Below are 5,351 nucleotides of genomic sequence, written 5' to 3' on the forward strand. Positions count from 1 at the left end.
GAATAGAACAAGGCACAATAATTACTCATAACTCTCATAAGCAACAAAAAAGAGGATTCAAGTTATTTGTACACATTAAAAATGGAGATCAAACATTAATAAGGAAAGTAAAAAACACTGTGATCACCAAACAAATGGGTATTTTTGTTATTCAACTTATTATTCAATCTAGAGTCATATGAGGTGACTGAACAGTTGCTGGCCTCCAATGGATTTCTGAAAGGGTAGCTGACGTTTTCTACAGGGGTGATGGAAGAAAAGTTGTTAGCCCTTTCGGATAGACTGACGAGGACTGTTTCCAATGGATTTCTAGAAGGGTGATTAGCGTTTTCAGATGGACTGAATGAGTAGTTGACCGTTTTAAACTGACTTCCAGAAGGCTGGCTGTCGGGGGTGACGGAGGAACGGCTGGAGGTGGACACTTCCGCGAGAAGAGTGACGTCATACGATGACGTCACATCCTCGGGAAATCTGGACGTGGCGCATCGCTCGATCATATCTTGAACTGAAGCTGAGTGTGGACGCTCATACTGGGTGGTGCGTTAGACCGCCAAGGGAGGAAACTGGGGAGGGCGGTGGAGTTTCTCCCGACGAGGTGAGACGCTTACGAATCTGAAACACAGGAAAGTGTGTTGCTCGGTTAGTTAAGTGCAGGCAAGTTGGTAGTCACCAGAAGAAGGTAAATAAGGTGAGTCTGATCTTGAAAAAAAAAAAATCTAAAGCGACCGCTATGAAAACCTTTGAACCCAGGCAAACAGTCCTAAAAATCTGGTTAAGCTTATACGAATATATGAATCTGGGTAGCGATGGTAGAGTAAGGTAGTAGGGTAGATCTTCGTTTTTAACAATATACACCTTGTTGGATAGGGTAGGTACATAGGACAGTAAGCACTTACGTAAGCTAGTAAGTGATGTCTACAGAATTTGCTGACTCAAAGTCTTCTCTTATGCTGAAGTGCTGAATCAACATAGAATGGAGAAGGAAGTCTGCACTCACTATCATGTCTAGACCTAGTCTCAATATCAATTCAATATGCTGATCTAAAGTCTAGCCCATCAGCACGGCAGATCATCAGTTACGAATGTTGCTGTTGTTGTAGCGGCTTTAGCTTTCGCCGAATGGTGTTGGCAGAGTAAAGAAAAGACATCTTTTTGTATCTGCCATACACCGGGGTGCGTAAGCGCTAGGCCGCGGGTTCGATTCCCGCCCGGGGCGGATTTTATCCTGATGGGATAAGGTTCGTTCTCGGAACGGCTCATTGGCTTTCTCTTATTCAGTTTTCCTTCCTTCTCTCTTCATTATTTCGGGACATAAGACCCTAGCAGTTACAGTTCCCTCAAATTTTCCTCGTTGACAATGTGAACACACTCATTTGTATACGCCTCACGAAAAAAAATCGTTCCGTGCAGTGTGAACGGACTCTTATTTGCATAGGAGAGCCTTGCCACAACAACGTGCAGTGTGAACGGAATCTTTATTTGTATAGGAGAGCCTTGCCTCTTGAAAAAAAAAAAAGAAAAAAAAAACTGTTTCTAATTTTTACTTTTTTGCACTCAAGCGTATTTCATAAAATTCAGTTCCACTACTCTGAAATAAAGAATATAACTTATAATCATTTCAAAATAGGTAAATAAGAGAAAAAACTCAATAATAGGGTCCATGTATTATTACGTCCATAGGGGTCCACTACAAAGGACCCTTGCCGACCATTATTATATGAATTCCTGGAAGTTTCCTCTGTCTCAATAATATTATTCTACCCTATACACCCGTGCACAGCCCGGACACAATTCCTGGAATTTCAGCATGGAATTTCACATGATCATTACCTAGATCTCATTTTACCTACCTAACCAGCTAACCACCCTTTCTCTACGAATAGTGTAGGTATAATAATGATGATTTGAACACATATTACAAAAGGTAGGTACTTACCTACTTATAGTTGGTGCCTAAGTAAGTTATTTAATTGACCAGGCATATTACTGAATCCTTTCTAGTGGATCCAATAAATAGGTGTCCAAACATTAAGCTGTGTAGTTTTTTTTTTTTTTTTTTTTTTAAGATGAGTGTTCCACCGCCGTTTTTTTAGTAAAAAATTAAGTACTTAGGTACTTATATTTACTATGGAGTAGGTAGGTACCTATTAGATCTATAAAGATAGGTAGTTAGGTATCTATGTACTCGGTTGTAAAAATAGTTTTTACTATGAAATTCCTACACAGATGTACTTATGTGTTCAAGTCTGTGTCTGTGTATACTCGGGTCAATGAACTCTATGTAAACAAACACTTCTCCTCTCTTTCTCTCTTTACTTTTTAGTCCGTCCTTCCTTTATTATTACAATAGTACCTAATAAAAAGGTATAAGGGACGGACTATTGTATTCGCTTCGGTGTCGTCTGTCTGTCCCCATAGAAGGACTTATTATCCAAACCTGATCGACCTATATATGAAATTAAAGGTCTTTTTACCAGGAACACGAAAGTGGTGGTGCAAATTTTGTTCAGAGAAGAAAAAAAAAATGGTTTTCGGGTTTTTTTTTTACATTTTCTCACACAAATGAGCTCTGATCTTGAAATTTGTCGCGACGATCTATGAACTCAAAGAGAGAAAGTTTTAGATAACACTTCAGTCGTTAGTTTAAAAGATTGGATTCAGCGTCATCTATGTTAAGTTACGCCGAGCAAGGCCAATAAATGGATGGGTGACTTAGGCATTATATTGGTAGTTATTAGGAAACATTAAAAGGAATAAAGGAAGAACGGGCTCTAGTCCTGATTTTCAATCATTACATGTATGTAGGTACATATATTATGTAGTAATAGGGAGCGCGCAGCGCGACCGCATGCACAAACGCGAAGCCCCGGGAGCGCGAAGCCCGACCCTATGCTCAAACCCGCGAAGACTCGGGAGTGCGAAGCGCGACCGCATGCACAACCGCGAAGCCCTGGGAGCGCGCAGCGCGACCGTAAAAAAAGGAGCGCGAAGGGTGACCATATGCACAAAAAAATCCTGGATGTGTAGAAGAGGATCTAAAAATAAGGTAGGTACCTTAAAAATTCATTCTTCACAAGCTTCAGGTACATACTCTATGAAAAAATTGCCTGCGGCATAGTAGATTTTGGACTTTGATCAGGCTGAAAGGTGGCACAAAATTTTCAGAAAATTTCCTCTGATTTTTGTGTGGTAAATTAGCAAAATAAAATATGTCAAAACTGATGAATTTCGGACACATTATTTTTGAAAACATATAAATAAATAAAAAATAAAATTGCCTGCGGCGCTATTTATCTTGTTTCATTTTCATTTAAACAAATATTTAACAAATTAATATTTCAACATGAATTCAATGTTGAATCAATTGAAAATGGCTGCATGGGAAAGGGAGGGGGTAAGTACCCCCCCCCCCCAATAATTAAGTTCTACTTATAGGTACCGACCTACATTAGAAAGGTAAGGTACATATATGAGTATGTACATTTTACCTAATGTACTTAGGTAGGCAACAACACAAGTTCTCATCATTAGGTGGTATCCATGGATTGGAAAGTTGGGAGAAATAATTTTATGTCTGAATGACATACATTTATTAGAGAACACATACTGAAAGTATCATTAACTCAGTAGGTAGGTACCTACTTACTACACTACATATACATATGTACCTGTACTTAGGTAAGCACCAACACAAGTTCTCATCATTAGGTGGTATCCATGGATTGGAAAGTTGGCAGGAATAATTTTATATCTGAATGACATACATTTATTAGAGAACACATACTGAAAGTATCATTAACTCAGTAGGTAGTTACCTACTTACTTCTTGTCTGCGATATCATTAGGTATACCACCTATTAACCAAATATGTAGGTACATACTTGAGATGTACCTATTTAGACAGGTATTTTCTATGTATTTCTTATGGTAACCATGCAGAAGTCACGTCCGTGGAAAAGAAAAGCTCCTTTTTGTATTTAACCTATAACCCTATAATAACACTAATCACTGCTCTAATTTTGAAAACTCCTTCTTGCATTTAACCTTAATCCTATAATAACACTGGTCACTGCTTGTTTGCGCCAGTTCCTTTGGTAGCAATATTACACGGACGTGACTTCTGACCAAGTACCTTTCTTATAATTAAAGTTGACAGGAGGGACAAGGACTCTGATTGTTATAGTTTCCCTCTATAAATAACACTCAATAATAATAATAATAATAAAAAAAAAAGATGACAGACTAATAAGATTGGCCTGCCTTTAAGCACTATGTCTTGGATTTGATTTCCGGTGAGGTTTGTTCTTGGAAAAGCTGGCTTTCTTTAATCTTGTCTTCCTTCTCTTTTAGCTTTTCGGACAAAAAGACCTTACTGTTATTGTTCCCTCTATCAAACCTCTAGAAAATTGTGTTTTAGGATTATTGAGATACAAGCAGGCTCTGCTCGCTTGCGCTAATGTGTTTAACCTAACCCTAAAATAACACTGGTCATTGCTCATTTGTGAAAGCTCCTTTTTGTAGCAATTTTTCATTACTTAGGTACTGTGGCTTCTGAACCATACTTCCTTGAGTGTTTCCTATTGGTAGCTTCTCTTCCAAGCACTAATAAAACTTACCACTGAGAAAGTTCTTCAATTTTGTGTCCACTGAGGTCCCAAGTTGTAGCTGAAACCAAGATGGGATCGGTAATCCAAACGTGAGATAGGCACTTGGGCACTAAACAGGCACTTTCACAAATAAAATCTTTAAGTTTACTGAGGTAGTTGGGTTGAAAATCACAATAAATGTAATCCAAATGTGAGATAGGCACTTGGGCACTAAACAGGCACTTTCACAAATAAAATCTTTAAGTTTACTGAGGTAGTTGGGTTGAAAATCACAATAACCTTGTGTGGCTTGTGTTTTTATGTTTTCAAAATTTATTATATAACTTGGTGTTAATTTTCTAAATCACATAAATCAAGATTGCTTTCATGGAAAGGATAAGTTAATTGGACTATTAAAAATAAATCTGAAACACAAACATAAAGGTAAGTAAGAATATACAATGTCAAAAGAATAGGTAGGTAGTTAAGTACCTAAGAACTAAGTAAGTACAAGTACAGTTTAATTATTTTGTTAAATTTGAATTATAGGTATTTATTAATTAGGTATTTAAGTTTTAGAGTGGTTGTTTTATGAACCTTTTTTTGGAATATTTTTTTTTATTTATTGTCTAAAAAGTCTAGAAAATATAAATAATTAATCAAGTTAAATAATGAATTAATTCAAATTGTTTTAAATTTAAGAGAAATTTCATCAATCTACCTATACTTTGTGTACCTATTTGGAAGGTACTTTCAAATCAAAAA

General features: G+C 37.0%; 1 long non-coding RNA gene across 1 annotated transcript; it reads right to left on the minus strand.

Annotated features, from left to right (window-relative positions):
- Positions 1-243: 243 nt before the first annotated feature.
- LOC113467535 lies at positions 244-4,778 on the minus strand. Its single transcript, XR_003391588.1, has 2 exons — positions 4,617-4,778; positions 244-612 (listed from the first exon to the last, which is right to left on the minus strand). It is a non-coding gene; the product is annotated as an uncharacterized LOC113467535 (long non-coding RNA).
- Positions 4,779-5,351: the final 573 nt, after the last annotated feature.

Source organism: Diaphorina citri, unplaced genomic scaffold (assembly GCF_000475195.1).
Source record: "Diaphorina citri unplaced genomic scaffold, Diaci psyllid genome assembly version 1.1 scaffold497, whole genome shotgun sequence".
Classification (NCBI taxonomy): Eukaryota; Metazoa; Arthropoda; class Insecta; order Hemiptera; family Psyllidae; genus Diaphorina; species Diaphorina citri.